Genomic DNA, 20,030 nt, shown 5'->3' with positions numbered 1-20,030 from the left:
TAGGTCACGTCAGAGCCTGAGATATAGTCACGTGTCGTTTGAAACTGTTTTCATTCAGACCACGTGATGTACCTTATCAGCAATGTTAATCTCGGGCTTTGACACTCCCCCTTTAAGGCATGTCCGGATCAATTGGCAGACATTTTTACAGTAATTTTCAAACTTTACCGGTTCCAGTGCGTATTCCCTGCATGTTTCAAAAGGAAACTTCTACTGTCTGACAAACGACACTGGGGGATCAGGTCGTGATCTTGCAGGCTTAGGACAGTCACACTGTTTATTGAAGAACTGTTGTATACACTACAGTATATCAGGAGTTCTCTGGTGCAAACGATTAGCTGTTCACAGATAGACAGATAGACACACAGACCGAAAGGGGTGAAATGTAATCTCAGGCCTTCGGCCAGCCAGCCTCTGTGTGTGTGTGTGTGTGTGTGTGTGTGTGTGTGTGTGTGTGTGTGTGTGTGTGTGTGTGTGTGTGTGTGTGTGTGTGTGTGTGTGTGTGTGTGTGTGTGTGTGTGTGTGTGTGTGTGTGTGTGTGTGTGTGTGTGTGTGTGTGTGTGTGTGTGTGTGTGTGTGTGTGTGTGTGTGTGTGTGTGTGTGTGTGTGTGTGTGTGTGTGTGTGTGTGTGTGTTAGGCTGCAGGCATAACTCAGGCACCGTCTGACCGATAGACTTCAAGCTTGGGCGTCACCGATGGTTTGTGCCAAGTAGAATTTTGGTCGGTTTTGGTGGTTGTCCAGAACCCGTCATCGTATGTCTGTTGGCCTATATGTCTGTGGAGGACCCACAGATAGACATCGTTCCAGAGTATACAATTCTTCAAATCATAACACTACAGCAAATATTAACATTCATTTGGAGAGGGGAAAGTCCAAGGATAGTAGCAGCTATCTGTTCCGTGTGCTCTGCCATTCTTCTAACTTATCTCCCCTCGACACTCCTCCTCTCTCTCCAGTCAGAGTTTGAAGCCTCTGAAACATTGCATTGATCGTTAGGTCCTTCACTGCCCGTTTGGACTCCATTTTCTTCCTTTTCTTTATAGCTTCCTCTGAACTGTCTCGCCGTTTCTTTCTTGTTAGCAGCAGCTCTGCTGGTTTCTTCCCAGAAGCACTCACTTGCCTGACAGTCTTGACAGAGCAGCGATCTCATTAATTTTGGCCACAAAGACAGCTCCCGCCCACCCCCACTTTGTTCTGTATTTTTAGTCCAGCTAAGAATTGCAAAGGCTAGTCCATTGGTCCGCCCAACACTTCAGTTCCAAACAAGATATTGAAAACTACTGACTGCCTTGCCATATAATTTGCTGTGCAACTTCATTCTTGCCAGGAGGATGAACCCCACTTAACCCACATGAGATTCAACGAGATCAAAAAGGTTTCGGGACCGCTGGTCTAGAACAAAATGTCTGGGTTTAAGGCACAGAGCTCTACGGGCTGATAGCAGGGCCTTTAGACTCTCTTTTCTCATGTTCTTTTCATGACTTTAAATAGAAGGAAAGAAATCTCCCTTTACTTTCGCCCGCAACTCTGCATCACATCTTGCCTTCTCTCCCATGTTCTGTGACCCGTATTGCTCTATTGAGAAACTCAAATCGAACAAATCTCAAATCGACAAATCGGACAAATCTCACTGCGGTAACGTGTGTGACAAATCTCACAAATCTCACAAATTCAAATCGAACAAATCTCAAATCGAACAAAATCTCAAATCGAATTGAACAAATCTCAAATCGAACCAAATTCAAATCTTCTAAAATAATAAGAAATAAGAAAGAATAAGAAAAAAAATAGGAAAGAAAATAAGAAAAAAAATAGGAAAAAATAAGGAAAAATAAGAAAGATACGTCAGTACAATCAACCAATCAATCACTGAACACAACTTTTGATATGTGCAGTACATATGCTGCTAAAGAATATGCCAGAGGCTGTCTGCAAACCACAGGGTTAGTTAGAGTATAGACTATAGACACAGGAGCAGATTGTGGACTGAGTGGCCATGAGGAGAAGCAACTAGTACAGTACTGTTTTAAGACTAGTAACTGTTTGTGGGAAGAGATGAAGTGTCACTCTCAAATGATCATCGCTGACAGGAAACGTGTGATGGGACATGGACATGAGTGAAACTGCCGTATGCTCTTCCGATAGCAAGAGGAAATGAATAAAGATGGGTAGCATCTGTGGCGAGAGAGTCTGACACATGTAATGGTATGCAGGATAACACAAGGCGAGAGAGTCTGACACATGTAATGGTATGCAGGATAACGCAAGGCAGATGCTTTGGACAGAGATCCTTATGGTGCTAGCATCAGCTGCCTCGGTACAGTGTACAGTAGGCTATACTCTCTTACTTTGTTTTTGGTTGTTTGTCCCTGTTATAATTAGTGTACCTGTTGGCCAATAAAGCTGGACAGATTTTCATGGGGAAGGATGGACCTTCTCAGCAGAAATGACCTGCAGTGTAAGACGATGTTTCCACTAAGCGATACACAGTAAAATCCTCAGTGTTAATGGAACTCTAAGATAGTACGTAATATAATGTAGTTAGTGCATAATACTAAGTAATGTAACCAAATGGAGGCGTATTGTTACATTTACACTCAGAGTTACTGAGTGGCAACATTGAGAACCATGCTGTCAATAAGGCGATGAGGCAAAAGATAATTTTACTTCATCGCACGATGGTGGGTGCTTGCTAAAACTCAGTTCTTGTCGCCAAGCTTAACCACATGATCCTCCTAACTGGCCTAACATCCCTATTCTGAGATGAACATTCAGCGAAAATGGCCGATCTACAAGCTATTGGCTCCACGATTGTTGGTGTAGAGGGAAAAAGATCTGACCTTGTATACAGCCCTGGAGGACCCTATGGTCAACTATGGTTTAAGTATAGATAAAGTGCAAAGACGCGACCATGTAGTTTCTATTTGATTTTAGTTTTAGTTTTTTTGCAGATAAAAGGCTAAAATTGCAGTGCAGTGCATGAGGATAAAGCTAGCTGATTTAGTGTCATTCTCTGAAAACCAACTTTTATTACAATGCCTTTTCATACCTTTCATTACCTCTTATCTATGCTTATTTCCTTGTACAATATACCTTTTCATGTTTGTCTTCATTTGTTTCAACAGGTGTTAATTATTATTATTATTATTTTCATTTTCTGCTTTCTTTAGATTTTAGCTATTTTTGACAGGGCAGTCGAACAAGTGGCTAAATATGTTTTTTTTTACTCCGATTTCTTTATTCTACTAGACCCCAGGAAATTACATCTGGCCACAGTAGTTGCTTTCCGTTTGTCTGACTACTGGGGGGCTGCCATACTGTGTGTCGTGGCTCAATATGTCAGTTTGTCACCTCCCCCTTCACATTCAATAGTTTCCGTGATCTTTGTGGCCAGATGTAATTTCGTGGGGTCTAGTAGGACTATAGTAAATAATAAATGAATCGCCGTAAAATGTTGTAAAAAAAAGAAAATAAGCTAAAATCGTTAAAACGAAAGGAAGCAGAAAATGAAAACAATTTAACAATAATTTTTTACTTTCTCTAATAACAACCTAAAACCTTGGTCGAAAAAAAACAACGTTGTCCTTTAATTATTATCATTACTAATAGTTGTTTTCCCCCTCTCTTTCAAATTGTCAGAACAAGAGAGGAGTGCCTCTACTTCAATGGAAATAAGCTCTCAAGCTTTATTGTGTTTTATCCCTTTGACAGATAATTTATGTACAAAATGTTCATTATTATGCATTTTTATCAATAAAAACATCAATAAATCCATCAATGAACTTGTTCAGCTATTTCTGCAATTTAAGCAAACAACAAACAAAGTCGTTACATTCATCCATGTGTTGTTTGCGCTTCATCATTGCCTGAAAGCTCTCCATAATGTTTCATAAAATGTTTTTTTATGCTTCAAAAATGTTCCCTGCTCTAAATGCACTGGAGCAGACCCCACGGTTGTTTCCAATCAATATTTCAAAACTAACCTTCACTGTTTTCTTTGGAGAAATAGGAAGGCGGGGAAAAAATCTTACAGTGAAATTAAATTACCTGAGGAAACATGTCAGATGCTGCACATGCCACTGGGTGAGCCATGAATCCTTAAACTGGTTCACTGAACTGTGATTGTGTGTGTGTGTGTGTGTGTGTGTGTGTGTGTGTGTGTGTGTGTGTCAACATTAATTTGTGCTGTTGTACCACCACAGTGTATTTTCTGTTCTGCCATCCTCTTAACTATAGGAATGTCCCGATCACGTTGTTTGGCTCCCGATCCGATTCTGATCATTTGATTTTAAGCATCTGCCGATACCGATTTTTCCCGATCCGATATTTTATTATTTTTTATAGAGGGACAGACAGTAGGCTGACAGGAAATGAGGGAGAGACATGCAGTGAAGGCCGTCGGGATCGGGAGTCGAACACGCGGCACATTGCCAGATTCGGGCTACCGGCCAAGGTGCCTGGACCGCTGAGCCACGGCCCAGGCCAATATAGAACACGTTTATGCCATATCACAATAGTACAATATCTTATATCACAGACAATATCCAGACATGGATATAATGTATATACTAGGGATGTCCCGATCACATCTTTTGGCTACGGATCCGATTCCGGTCATGTGAAATTGACATGATCGGCCCCGATTTTCAATCACCCGATCCAATCGGGACAATCCTACTCTTAAACATCACCACCTTATATTTTTGTGTCAATGGAATTTCCTGTCTTGCAAATAGATCAAGTTTAAGTCTAGAAATTGTGCAGCGATCTGGAACTTCTAAGTCTAAGACATTCTTTGATCTGTCTCACTGAGGCTGATGTACCAGAAATTGCTCTGGAACGGAACCCTTGTTCGTGAGTTTGAAGGTCAGTTATAGGCCTAGTTAGCTGGAGGAGCGAGGCCGAACTCAGGAGACCCCCAAGGGAAGACATCAGAGCTTGAAGGCAAGGAGAACCCCCCGACAGGCCTGACACCCACACACTCACACACCCACACACACATGCATGCACACATGCACACGGGCACACACACACACACGTACGCACACGCACACACACACCTAAGCCCAAAGGAAGGATATTTAATGAATCTGTGAGCTATACCTGGGTAGAGAGAGGCATGGGATTTGTGGACTCTGCAAGGGGCTTAAGATTTCTTTCCTGGGGGCCACTGTGGAGTAATTGGTTAGGGTGTTCAGGAGACAACGGCTCAAAGGATCACATTGCCCTCGACCCATGTGGAGTCATCGACTGGCCATTAGGTCATATGTCCTGGGTGTGCAGTCTGACACCTGTCCTCTCATTAGACAGCCATTGTGTTCCTTTCTATGTTACACCTGCACGCACATCTTAGAATTGACACCTGAGGTCGGACACAATATGTAGAGGGGAAGACAAGAATGTCTTATGTCTTTTCTCCCTTGGCCCGTTGGATTTGGTCCGCCCTCGTCTTGGTTGTATAAGCTCTGAGGTCCTGCAGTTTCTGTCTGGCTTTCATTCAGGTGCATAATCATGCTAACTCCTTTCTCGGGTTGGGGCTAGTCAATGTAATTGTTAAATTAATGACTGACCGACAGTGTTGGAAAGTAACTTAAAGTCATTATTACATATTATTACCTTTTTCCAACACATTTTGAGTAATAATATTACTAATGTGTTACTACCGGTATTTTCCAAAAGTAACTTGTTACTATTTTCACATGCCTTGGTGGTACTGTGTGCTTGAGTGTTTAGAGTGCGTTGGGATCGAGTTGCTTTGCAGGTAGCCTCGGAAACCCAGACGTTTTTATTTCCAGGGAGAAAAAAAAAGTCTGGGAACGAGTCCACTTCAATTCGGCATATGAGTAGCGCAAACGTCGATCACTCTGCTGATTTCTGATCGTCTGCACCTTTGTTAAATTGACACACACACATTGACACATACATACACACACACACACTCCTCTCTTTCTCTCTGTCGCTCTAATTAATTAGTCTCATGTCGCGCAGCTGCGTCTAGATTCTCCCGGCAGATCCTTAGAGTATATATGAATAGAGAAGACACCCGAATTCTCCTTCCATCCACTTGCATTAAGTTGCTCAAAAGCGCATGAGGCGATTTCACTCCTCCTTCCGTGTAGGAACTTTGTAAACTCTTGAGTTTTGAAACGTGCTATATAAATAAAGTGGATTGGATTGGAGGAACAGAGTGCATTCTGGGATGGATTTGCCTCAAACACATGAACGCGCTGCCGTTGACTATCATTGTGCCGTTTGTGCGCGTTCACGTATGAAACATTCGTTCACGTGTCATGGCCTCAAACACATGAACGTGCGCAATGATAGTCAACGGACCAGCGCTGGCTCGAGCTGCAATGACAAATTCGGCCACTATGTCCATTTCGCCTCAGGGTTTCCTCCGGGTGCCTTCTCTATTCGTATATACTCTAAGGGCAGATCCTGCCGGGAGCTGCCTATGCCATAGAACAGGTGGACCCCAGGCTACTTTGCACCAAGGTTATAATATATATATATTTTTTTCATTATAGTTTAGTTTTAGTTAGTTCAGATTTATTTTCTTCTAATTCAGTTAGTTTTAGTTAGTTTTTAGAGCGGGTTTGCTAGTTTTTATTTTGGTGAAAATGCTTAGTTTTAGTTTAGTTTAGTTATAGTTTTTTTTCGTACTTTGGATTATTTGTCAGTTATAGGATTAAAAAAGATCAGAGTAAATATTGTGTAATAAAACCTCCAAATATATACAATTTAAAAATATAAACTCGGCAACAGAAATGTCTCTTTCTTCCAACTTTTGTCATTTTTCCATGGCAATCACTCCCACAGCCAGTGCTGTGCCAGTATCCCATTACCCTGTTCTTGTTACCTGACAAATTTAAAGTCAACATGGAAACCTATGCATCTCCATTGCGTAGCCAGCCTTGTGCACGCATCCCTGGGGTGCTGCAGTGTTGAGGTCAGGGTCAGTGAGATGTGATGCTGCCCATTCTCGCCACCTGATGTCAGTTTGACAGGAAATATAGCTAGTATCCAATCTCACATGTGTGGTTGTAGCTCTAGGTCTCACAGCTTTGTGTCAAACTTTGCTGGGATAATGGTGTTGAAGCATGAGTAAAAGAGAGAAAAACAAAAACAGTAGGTGTCAATCTCTGATCATGATCATGTGGCTACGCAAGATTGGGTGGACCTTGGAAACAAATGACCAAACATATCTGTCTACACACTACAGGCCAACAGTGCTGGCAGCAACAGCTCTGAATAAATTGGGGGAAATTTAGAAAGAGAAAATTGTAAATAACTGGACAGAAAGTTGCCAAACTTTTATAACAGACAAAACAAAGACATGGCTCTGGAATGTACTCATTTTGTCCAATTTTGTGATTTGTTCTCCCAGTGGTGCCAGTAAAATGTGTAATTAGTCTTCTTTTCCTGCCCTGTTCCCTCTATAAATCTATTATTCAACTAACGGCTCACTCTCACTCTCTATCGCTCTGCATTTTACAACAAGCATAAATTCAGCTGTCAAGCCAAGTCACGCAGGAAAGTCTTTCATTAGTTCATAGTTGGCAATGGCAAGATGAACGCTTACAACTCAAAATGTAATTGATTAATTTCCGAACTAACGTCTCAACTTCTGGTGTCAGGCCACAACAGGCCAGAACAGAGACGAGACCACAGATACCAGGGAAGTGGGCCGGTTGTGTCTCAGTCCCCAGCCACTGATATAAGAAATAGCTAACTGAATCAATATTATGCTACTTTCCTTTTTTTTCCTAATCATGCTGAAAGTGAGTTTGCCTGTCAGTTCTACCTGACTGTTGCAATAGAACAGATGTGTATCTTAATGTTACATGCACCAGCAAATAATATTGGCTAATATTACCAAAGGTGATGGCACACTATCATATTATGATTGTGTGCCATCATCACCTTCGGTTTTGTCTGTGTGCCTTCCTTAACAGATTTTACATTAGATTAGCGCTAGTGCTAGTTCTGGGCTTGTACACGCGTGCACACATACACACACACACACGCGCACGCACGCAGGCACACACAAACATGACTATCTGTATGTAAGCTCTCACATAAATGATCAAGTACTGTAGGTAGGTACATTAAGTGATGGTCAGCTTTTAATTTAGTTCACATGTGCAGTATATGATCAAAATGTGTCACCATGACCTGTATGGGTGTGTGCGTGCCACTGCTACAGTACTGTAAGCTCATGTCACAATGACCTGTGTAGTCGGCACTGTATTGAGCCCAGTGGACCTAATTACGATGGCCATCCTAATGTTTGTTCCCAGATGGCACATACAGGTGGGTGGGATAGGTGTGTGCGTGCGTGCGTGTGAAAGAAGCACTGGTTTAATATGTCCCATGTCTCCTCCCACCAGAGAGGGCCCAGCCACACTGAATGGCAGATTTGGGTCAATTAAGCCAGAACTAGAACATGTATAAATACTGTACACACACACACACACACACAGTTCGACATTTCGCACGCACACACACACACACACACACACACACACACACACACACACACACACACACACACTCACGATCGAGCCATTTAGCACAGCTCTTATCCAGAGTAATTTCCAAGTGTGAAATCAGAGCAAGCTGGCATGGACCGTAGTCAACAGATGACAGAGTCATGTACGAAGAGTGCAAAGAAAGCAATTTAGTGCATGGAGAATGTATTAATAAGTATTTATTAACAGATTGGAGAATTACAGTACATTTCAAGCAGTCTGATTCTATGAATTCTACTTATTGTACTTGTAGATTGGCTATTGCCTTTTATTCATCTATCGGTCTGTCTATCTTTCTGTCTCACACAGACACATTGTGTCTGTCTTTATTCATCCATCTGTCTGTCTGTCTGTCTGTCTTTCTGTCTCACACAGACACATTCATCCATCTGTCTGTCTATCTTTCTGTCTCACACAGACACATTGTGTCTGTCTTTATTCATCCATCTGTCTGTCTGTCTGTCTTTCTGTCTCACACAGACACATTGTGTCTGTCTTTATTCATCCATCTGTCTGTCTGTCTTTCTGTCTCACACAGACACATTGTGTCTGTCTTTATTCATCCATCCGTCTGTCTGTCTATCTTTCTGTCTCACACAGACACATTGTGTCTGTCTTTATTCATCCATCTGTCTGTCTGTCTTTCTGTCTCACACAGACACATTGTGTCTGTCTTTATTCATCCATCTGTCTGTCTGTCTTTCTGTCTCACACAGACACATTGTGTCTGTCTTTATTCATCCATCCGTCTGTCTGTCTATCTTTCTGTCTCACACAGACACATTGTGTCTGTCTTTATTCATCTGTCTGTCTGTCTATCTTTCTGTCTCACACAGACACATTGCAGTACATTTCTAACTTTATTTCTTCCACATTATGATTGTGTCTGCCGCGAGTTGTTTTGTGTGGGTTTATTTTAGTTTTAGTTTTTTCCAAAGTCTTCTCCACTGGGATATTCTAATAATAAGCAGGCATACTCCAGTGGAATGCATCTGCAAGTACTTTCCCTCTCTCTCTCCACAGAGATCACGTTGAATCCCAAATGGCATCTATATGGCCCTATATATGCACGATACTGTATGTACAGTATGTACATAGATTAGTCCAAAACAGTGTATTAACACTAAACAGATTGTAATATTTGACCAGCCTGTTCAGAATAGAATTGCAAGATCGTGTGTGTGTGTGTGTGTGTGTGTGTGTGTGTGTGTGTGTGTGTGTGTGTGTGTGTGTGTGTGTGTGTGTGTGTGTGTGTGTGCGTGTGCGTGTGCGTGTGCGTGTGCGTGTGCGTGTGCGTGTGCGTGTGCGTGTGCGTGTGCGTGTGCGTGTGTGTGTGTGTGTGTGTGAGTGTGAGTGTGTGTATGCCCTTGTTTTTCAGTCATGGGTGGGGAAAAAAGCAGTTGCTGACGCACTGGCAGACCCCCGCAACAAGAAATTCTCAATCCTGACTTGGGCTTGTTCAATTATTCATACTGCTATTGCGGCGCTCTGTTAGAGAGAGAGAGGGGGAGAGAGAAGTGTGGAGTTAAAGAGAGGGAGGGAGTATAGGGACTGTAGGCCGGGAGTTGGAGAGAAAATGATAGGAAAGATAGAGCAAGGAAGAAAGCGAGCAAGAGGGATGGAAAGTGAGATGTAGAGAGGGAGAGAGAGAGTGGTATAGAGGCAGAGAGACAGAGGGAGGGAGAGAGAGAGTGGTATAGAGGGAGAGAGAGTGGTATAGAGGCAGAGAGAGGGAGAGAGAGAGAGTGGTATAGAGGCAGAGAGATGTAGGGATGGAGAGAGAGAGTGGTATAGAGGTAGAGAGAGGGAGAGAGAGAGAGTGGTAGAGAGGTAGAGAGGGAGAGAGAGAGAGTGGTATAGAGGCAGAGAGATGTAGGGATGGAGAGAGAGTGGTATAGAGGCAGAGAGAGGGAGAGAGAGAGAGTGGTATAGAGGTAGAGAGATGTAGAGAGGGAGAGAGAGTGGTATAGAGGTAGAGAGGGAGAGAGAGTGGTATAGAGGTAGAGAGATGTAGAGGGAGAGAGAGTGGTATAGAGGCAGAGAGAGGGAGAGAGAGAGAGAGTGGTATAGAGGTAGAGAGATGTAGGGATGGAGAGAGAGAGTGGTATAGAGGTAGAGAGGGAGAGAGAGTGGTATAGAGGCAGAGAGAGGGAGAGAGAGAGAGAGAGTGGTATAGAGGCAGAGAGGGAGAGAGAGAGTGGTATAGAGGCAGAGAGAGGGAGAGAGAGAGTGGTATAGAGGCACAGAGATGTAGAGAGGGAGAGAGAGTGGTATAGAGGCAGAGGGAGGGAGAGAGAGAGAGTGGTATAGAGGCAGAGAGATGTAGAGAGGGAGAGAGAGTGGTATAGCGGCAGAGGGAGGGAGGGTGCAGAAACATCGGTATTCCCTGAGAAAGGCAGCTTTGTGAGTTGGAGATGGAATATGTATGTGTACCCACCGGCTGCATTTTCTTCATTCTGCTCCACTGTGATGTGCTTATCCCGCTGGGCTTAGCTGTGCACACCTTTTTAGTCTTCTCTCTCTCTCTCTCACGCACACACGCGCACACACTCTCACACTTTACTTCACTGGTATCACCCCGCATCTCATCCTCCCTCCATCCCTTCTTCTCTGTCTCTCCTTTTCTTGGTTCTTTTCCACCCTTGCTGTCTTCTGGGACACTCCCTGCCATTATAACTATGTCTGTCTTCTGGGACACTCCCTGCCATTAGAACTATATGACTGTCTTCTGGGACACTCCCTGCCATTAGAACTATATGTCTGTCTTCTGGGACACTCCCTGCCATTAGAACTATATGTCTGTCTTCTGGGACACTCCCTGCCATTATAACTATGTCTGTCTTCTGGGACACTCCCTGCCATTAGAACTATATGACTGTCTTCTGGGACACTCCCTGCCATTAGAACTATATGTCTGTCTTCTGGGACACTCCCTGCCATTAGAACTATATGTCTGTGTTGCCCGCCTCTGCTAGGGGTCAGAGGGCGGGTAACCAGAGTCTGTAGAATGTATAAGAAAAGACAACAGGCTCTGTTTACATGTCGCTCTTTTCACTGCTGGATTTATTATTCCATTTCAAATATCAAAATGATAGGACAAACAATCACTTCATATATTCAATTTCTTGATGGCTTGGCCATTTGAACACATTTAAACACAGAAATTCCTTCCCAGTATTTCCACTAAACACAGTGCAGTATTATCCAACAACAATACACATCACCAAAAATATATGCTTTCTCTCCATAAAGGCACTTTGTTGTACTGTATTCACGTGAATACTCACAGCATTACAGAGATACAAATAAGAAAACAGTATTTGTCTTTTATGCAATAAGCCTCATCTGTCATTTTCCTTGTGCTTATATAACCAATCATCTCCATGTTATCTCACAATAAACACCTTGCTAAACACATACATTACTGACTGTATTATTATTCATAATGTTTCACCATCTATACTTTAGTGTAGATGTGACAATATGCTAACAGTAACAACAGTATTAGTATGGGACACGTTAGCATTAGTATGCTACACAGCAGCTAGGCAGCACCAACCAGTGTTGTACAATACTCAAAACGTATTTTCTTGAGACTATACATGAACTTAGTTCAACCCTTTACAACACATACATGTTTAACATTCATATCCTGATCATTATATTCGTTTTACTAACCTGTAGAATGTATAAGAAAAGACAACAGGCTCTGTTTACATGTCGCTCTTTTCACTGCTGGATTTATTATGAGAAATCTCCGCAGGCACGTAGCATATAATGATCCCAAAACCGCAGGCGCCCTCTAGCGGCCTGGGTGTGAAACAGCAACCACACTGAAACTATATCACCAATGCAAAGGCAATGTAAATATCTGTTATCTTCTGTGCAATTAAAGGAATGACTAAATTCAAAGAAACTTAAAGAAATAGGGGTACCTGTTTTTCGTTAATCTATTTCCAACCCTCTACACTCTCCCCCACTTAAAAGAATGTCTCCTGACGTTTGCTATTTTACCGTGTTCGCATCTAATGTACAAAAGTGTAACAATTGTAACAGTAAGACTGGGGCTGAACTGGGTAGGGGAATGGTGCAAAGTGTGGCGCTACTGCTGGGGGTTGGATTGGAAACAGGGTGTTCACATCTGCACCCCAATGTCGGTACGATGGTTGACCGAGAGTGTCATATGTGAGTCTTTCTGTCGGTCTCCCTCTGCGTTCGGACCTTCTCACGTCCTCTCCTTCTCCGTCAACGTCGTCCATCTCCTCCACTTGATCAGGCTCTCCCTCAATTAGCTCGGGCCTCTCTGGAGCCTCCTCCCTGTCCGGTGCTCTCTCAGCTACTTGTCTGACAGGTGAGAATTCTCTGGCTGTGGCACGGAGCCCAGGCTGCACCTGACGATTTTGCTGTGACATGACAGGTGCTTGTTGTTGAGGTTGTACAAGTCTAAAGCATGGGATGCTGCTCCGGAGGTCATGACGGTAAGTGTACTCTTCTTCCTCATCAGAGCTATCTGGTACCGATCTGTCTATCTCTTTTTCCGGTGGTCTCGTGTTTTTTTGTCTTGTCTTTCCTTCCACAGGGAACTCTTCGTCAAGAGGTAGGTCATTTACCGGGAGCAGCAGGTTTCTGTGAAGCACACGCAGGGCCTTGTCACCTCGCTCTGTTTGTACTTTATAGACTGGCCCATCTCCCACTCTTTCCACCACGTGATGTACGACTTTTTCCCAATAGGCACGTAGTTTACCTGGGCCTCCTCTCTCCGAGAGATTTCTCACCAGTACTCTGTCACCTGGTTGAAGAGTCACACCTCTCACACCTCGATCATACAATTTCTTGCCTTTCGCTGAAGATTTCTGACTGTTGTCAGAAGCGATTTGGTAGGCTGCTCGCATCCTTTCTGCCCACTGGTGTGCAAAGGTCTGAGGGTTTCGTACCTCAGTCTCTTCCTTGGAGTTAAAGATCAAGTCAATTGGTAACCGTGGAGTCCTGCCATACAAGAGGAAGAACGGGGAGTATCCTGTCGCGTCATGCCTCGTGCAGTTATAAGCGTGCACGATGTGAGGCAGATGTTCTTTCCAATCACTCTTCTTTTCCTCCTGTAGAGTGCGTAGCATTTGGAGAAGTGTGCGATTTAGTCTTTCCACTGGGTTGCACTGTGGATGATAAGGAGTAGTCCGTGAATGGGCAATTCCTGCCAGCTGCTGCAGTCTCTGGAACAGGTTATTCTCAAACTCACGACCTTGATCATGATGGAGCTTCTCCGGGTACCCAAAACGAGGGATAAAGTCCTGAAATATCTTTTCAGCTGCTGTTTTACCCGATTTGTTCCTCGTTGGATACGCCTGAGCAAAGCGTGTGAAATGGTCGACAATGACGAGGATGTACTCAAATCCTCCCTTGCTGGCTTCCAGATGTAAATAGTCAATAGAGACTAGCTCAAACGGGGCACTAGTTGTGATGGATCCCATCGGGGCTCTCTGTGGAACATTGGGCCGTTTTTGTTTGATGCAAGCACATTTCTTTGTCACATAGTCCTCAATGTCTTGCTGCATATAGGGCCAATAAAACCTTTCACGGGCAAGATGTATCACCTTCTCAGCACCCACATGCCCCATGTCATTGTGCAAGCTCTTCAACACGACAGGTTTTAGCTTTTCAGGGAGGACCAGTTGTCTGTGTTGGTTGGTTTTCCGGTAGAGTAACCCCTCATTCACCTCTAGCTTGTTCCACTCACATAGCAGTCGTCTCGTCTGTTTCCCCATGTTTCTTTTCTCTTTTTCATTGGGGGTCCAAGCTCTGAGTTTCAAGGACACAACTTCTTTGATTGCTGGGTCTGCTTGTTGTGCAGCTCTGATGTCTTTTGGAGTTACACTAGAGATGCTAGCTGTTGACACAGCATTCTCCTCTTCACAATTAAGTTGCAGTGCAGCCACCCAGGGGATATCATTGTCTTGGACAGCATTACTTCCTTGCCACACTGCCGACACCACCTCCGGTGACACTGTCTCTGTATGCTCCTCCATTTGATAGTGCAGGCTCACGGGGTACCTAGACAACATGTCGGCATCCGCATTCATTTTCCCCGGCCTATACTTGATGTCAAAGTGAAAGTCAGCTAACTCTCCAACCCACCTGTGTCCCACAGCATTTAACCTGGCAGTACTTAGGACGTAGGTCAAAGGGTTATTATCTGTATAAACCGTGAAGCTTGGGGCGTAATACAAATAATCACGGAATTTGTCGCAGATGGCCCATTTGAGCGCAAGGAATTCAAGTTTACCGGAATGCAGGTGATAATTTTTCTCTGCAGGTGATAATGTCCTGGACCCGTACCCGATGACACGTAGTTTGTTGTCCTGGCGTTGGTACAATACTGCTCCTAGGCCTTCGTTTGAGGCATCCGTGTGCAAAACAAACGGAAGGTCAAAGTTTGGGTAAGCTAGGATGGGAGGGTTGGTCAGCAACTCCACAAACCTTGATACCACATTCTGGTGTTCAGCAGTCCAAGTAATAGGTGTGCGTGAGGGAAGTTGACCTTTGTCGCCCTTCTTCAACTGACCTTTCCCCCTCCCTTTCTGGATCTTGTTGGTATTGCTGGTCTCCACTGGGCTCTGGAGAAGTTCGTACAGGGGTTTTGCCAGTCGTGAAAAGTCTTGGATGAAGGACCGATAATAACTCAAGAAGCCTAGTAGGGTTCGGAGCTCTCCGACGGTGCGGGGTTTCTTCTCCTTCAGGGCAATCACAGCTTCCACATCCTTCTGGTCCATCTCTATCCCTTCCCCTGACACTATCCGCCCAATGTACCTGATTTTACTCTTAAACAGTTCACATTTTGCTGGACGGAGCTTGATGCCATGTTGTCTCATCTGGCGGAGTACTTGTCTGAGGTGGTTGACATGTTCATCAAAGCTTTTAGAGTAGCACAAGACGTCGTCTAGGTACGGCACACAGCACTCATCTCTAAGGCCCTCCAACACTCCCTCCATACAACGCTGGAATGCAGCAGGTGCATTCGTTAGCCCGAAGGGTATTCGCACCCATTCGTACAGCCCCCAGGGGGTACTAAAGGCAGTGAGATGTCTAGATTCTTCGCTCACAAATCCCTGGTGATAGGCACTGCCTTGATCCAGGATGGAGAACCACGAATGGCCTCCTAAGCTGTCCAATAGGTCCTGAATTCGTGGCAAGGGGTGACGATCCGGTACGGTTTTACGGTTCAGTTCGCGAAAGTCAACACACAGGCGCAGGCTCTGGTCCTTCTTGCGCACGCAAACCACAGGAGAGGAATTGGCAGATGTTGACTTCCGGACCCAGCCTCTGACCAGAAGATTTTGCACATACTCTTTGACCTCCTTATATAAGGGTTTTGGAATGGAGTTGTAACTCCTCTGCACTGGATTGTCATCTACCGTGTTGACTTTCAGCCTTAAATCAGGGATACAGCCAATGTCGCCCTCTTCTTGTGCAAACACATCAGATTCTTCGTAGAGCATTTGGCGAGCGACTTTCTGTTCACCCTCACTAAGATGATCTAATCCTACGGGTGGGTGCCATTTGTCATGGGTGTCCTCATGCTCAGAGGCCGCACTTACTTGAGTTGAGCACAGGAGAGTGTCATTGTCTTGATTGATTGGTGTCTGGGGAGCAGAGACAATAGTCACCGGTTTGAGGTCTCTCATTTCTTCAATAAAACCAAGAACTGTTTTGGGGGGCAAGAAGATGTCATGCAGTGTGGAGTTCTGTATTGGTATTCTCACTATCTTTGAGGCACTGGCCGACACGTCAACAAGGGCAGGAAACAGCTCCAACCCTTCTGGTAAGCTGCTCTCCAGGGTTGGCTCGAATAACATAGTCCCTCCCTCTGACCATATTCGGAGGCGACATTTTATCTCGCCGATTTGGCCCCTTTGGACCGTAAGCCCTCTCTTTCCTACTTTCAACACAGGGTTTACTTGTTCTTCCTCAATTGACATGTCGTTAATGGTAGACACGAGAGTTTGGACGGTGTGCCTCTGGATACTCATGGCCTCCGATAGTAAGTCCAATAGACCAATGTTATTTGGCTGTTCCTCATTCTCCATGATGATCTCCTCGATAACATTAAAACCTAGCAGTGGGTTAGTAGCACAACTTTGACTCACAAGCATCGGTACATGTATTGCGACATTTCCGTGTGTTTGACTTTTGATCTCCAAAAGGACCTCAATCCACCCATCATATGGTACAGCTGTCCCATTAGCGGCTGTGATTTTGAGTGGTTTGTCTGACAGAAGGCTTTCAAGGGGTTGGAGTTTGACATTAGGCAAGGCTTCTTCCACCCAGGACTTTCCCACCATACTGACTTGTGCTCCACTGTCCAGTAACATCTGAGCTTTGACCCCATTTAAATAACAGCTGAGCATACATCTCCCACCAATCAGTTTGGCTACACGTTTTCCTTTGGCTGTACCGTGAAGGTTGGGTGACTGGGTAGATGACAATGTTTGATTTTTGGGCCAGAAGTTTGCTGTGACGGGGGACTCTATACTAGCTAGGGTCACTGGTGGTCCCTCCCCAGTGACCTTGTTCGGTTTCCCGACTGGTTGTTTTTCAGGAGGCAACCAATCGCTCGGTGTCCCTCTTGTCCACATCGAAAACAGTGGTTGCAGCTATCATTCCTTTGTGCTACACACTGCTGACATTTGCCTTTACTGTCCGGCCTGGGGAATTGTTTTGGGTGTGATAGGGTGGCAGGGGTGTTTTCTGGGGTTACACTCATTACAGCAGGGGTGAGAGCTTTCTCTAGACTCTTGGCTAAAGATGAGACCTGTGCTGTTAGCTCATGTATGGCAGTGCGATTAGCTTGGACTTCTGCCTGCATCTGAACGTCATCCTGTCTCTCCCTGTCCTGCTGTACTGCACTGACACTGACTGCTTTTTGTTTATGTGTGTGACCCAAACGACTTTGCCTCTCAGTTTCCTCACTCACTGACATAGTTATAATTTCTAAGAAGAAGTCGTCAGTAATACTCATATTTGAGATGTGTGGTTTGATATCCCGTCTGATGTAAGAGTATTTCTCGTTCATACCCTGGTAAAGGGAATGAAGGAACACACTGTGCACTAGTTTGCTGTCATACTGAAATCCTGCACTTTGTTTGGACGCAAACAGTATGCGTTGTTTCAATCCCATTAACCTGTACATAAACTGTTGTGGGCTTTCTCTGTCATTTTGTTTTGCGTTGCTGAGCTCCTGAAATAATTCGGCATTGCTTTTATCTCTAAGGTGTGCTCTGAGAAAACGCTTTAGCTCAGCCACAGTCAGGCTATCTTTGGTAATGAGCATGTCTTTGAAGGTACCAGGCTTAATTATCTTTAGCACTGTTCTAATGATCTCCGCCTCTGTGAACCTTTCAGCAAGACCTTCATCAATTTGTTTACACAGATTGTTAAAACTCAAGTCAGAATCAGAATCAGAAATTTGACCACCATGAATCTTATACTCTCTGCGCGGCAGGAATGCTGCGAAATCAGATAATTTGACCAAACCGGTTACCTGATCAGCAACTGCTGTTGTGGTATTACTCAGCACTGGTGCCACCGTTACTGACTCAGTCTCTGGCACCGAATCAGGGTCCTCTTCTTCAGACTCTTGTCCCTTATCAGATGCATGACCATGAGAATGTACCTCCACTGTCCCTGCCTGTGGAGCTTGCAGGTCAAAGGTGAGGTCACGGAAGGCAAGCAGGCAGGCCATCCCTTGGTCCTCTTGGCTTCCCACTCGTTTACTTCTCAAAAAGTCAACAATGAAGTCAAAGAGTTCCACTGCGGTCGATTCCTTGCCTGGCACCTCTTCCTCCGCCGGACCCTCGCATGCTGTTGCAAGCTTGTAGAGTATGTCTGTGTTGCCAGAGCTGGTCAGCTTGTGTAGCTGTTGCTGTATTTCCCATCGTAGGTCTCGTAGAGCAGTCATCGCAGTCTGTTGCTCACTTCACTGGCTATGATCCCGTAGTTCTGAGATGATTAACACGTCCACCAGGAGGCGCTAATCCCGGACGAGCCCCCAAATTGTTGCCCGCCTCTGCTAGGGGTCAGAGGGCGGGTAACCAGAGTCTGTAGAATGTATAAGAAAAGACAACAGGCTCTGTTTACATGTCGCTCTTTTCACTGCTGGATTTATTATTCCATTTCAAATATCAAAATGATAGGACAAACAATCACTTCATATATTCAATTTCTTGATGGCTTGGCCATTTGAACACATTTAAACACAGAAATTCCTTCCCAGTATTTCCACTAAACACAGTGCAGTATTATCCAACAACAATACACATCACCAAAAATATATGCTTTCTCTCCATAAAGGCACTTTGTTGTACTGTATTCACGTGAATACTCACAGCATTACAGAGATACAAATAAGAAAACAGTATTTGTCTTTTATGCAATAAGCCTCATCTGTCATTTTCCTTGTGCTTATATAACCAATCATCTCCATGTTATCTCACAATAAACACCTTGCTAAACACATACATTACTGACTGTATTATTATTCATAATGTTTCACCATCTATACTTTAGTGTAGATGTGACAATATGCTAACAGTAACAACAGTATTAGTATGGGACACGTTAGCATTAGTATGCTACACAGCAGCTAGGCAGCACCAACCAGTGTTGTACAATACTCAAAACGTATTTTCTTGAGACTATACATGAACTTAGTTCAACCCTTTACAACACATACATGTTTAACATTCATATCCTGATCATTATATTCGTTTTACTAACCTGTAGAATGTATAAGAAAAGACAACAGGCTCTGTTTACATGTCGCTCTTTTCACTGCTGGATTTATTATGAGAAATCTCCGCAGGCACGTAGCATATAATGATCCCAAAACCGCAGGCGCCCTCTAGCGGCCTGGGTGTGAAACAGCAACCACACTGAAACTATATCACCAATGCAAAGGCAATGTAAATATCTGTTATCTTCTGTGCAATTAAAGGAATGACTAAATTCAAAGAAACTTAAAGAAATAGGGGTACCTGTTTTTCGTTAATCTATTTCCAACCCTCTACATCTGTCTTCTGGGACACTCCCTGCCATTATAACTATGTCTGTCTTCTGGGACACTCCCTGCCATTAGAACTATATGACTGTCTTCTGGGACACTCCCTGCCATTAGAACTATATGTCTGTCTTCTGGGACACTCCCTGCCATTAGAACTATATGACTGTCTTCTGGGACACTCCCTGCCATTAGAACTATATGTCTGTCTTCTGGGACACTCCCTGCCATTATAACTATATGAATGTCTTCTGGGACACTCCCTGCCATTAGAACTATATGTCTGTCTTCTGGGACACTCCCTGCCATTAGAACTATATGAATGTCTTCTGGGACACTCCCTGCCATTATAACTATATGAATGTCTTCTGGGACACTCCCTGCCATTATAACTATATGACTGTCTTCTGGGACACTCCCTGCCATTAGAACTATATGACAACTCAGA

At 44.1% G+C, this 20,030-nt stretch overlaps 1 protein-coding gene across 2 annotated transcripts in view; it reads left to right on the top strand.

Annotated features, from left to right (window-relative positions):
* The window catches only part of LOC308311482 (endonuclease V-like), a 78,631-nt gene that overhangs the window by 49,377 nt on the left and 9,224 nt on the right, over positions 1-20,030 (top strand). The window contains exon 9 of one of the 2 annotated variants that reach the window (XM_080758167.1): positions 3,641-3,767. The exons of the other annotated variant lie outside the window; for it this stretch is intronic. The gene's annotated coding sequence lies outside the window, so the exon portion shown is untranslated. Of the gene's footprint in view, positions 1-3,640; positions 3,768-20,030 lie in introns of those variants that run through there. 2 annotated transcript variants of the gene reach the window in all.

The sequence above is a fragment of the Protomyctophum bolini genome (genome assembly GCF_963924005.1).
Source record: "Protomyctophum bolini genome assembly, chromosome: 3".
NCBI classification, from domain to species: Eukaryota; Metazoa; Chordata; class Actinopteri; order Myctophiformes; family Myctophidae; genus Protomyctophum; species Protomyctophum bolini.
Note: the sequence above shows the minus strand (reverse complement) of the source record. Positions and strands in the feature narration are given on the sequence as shown.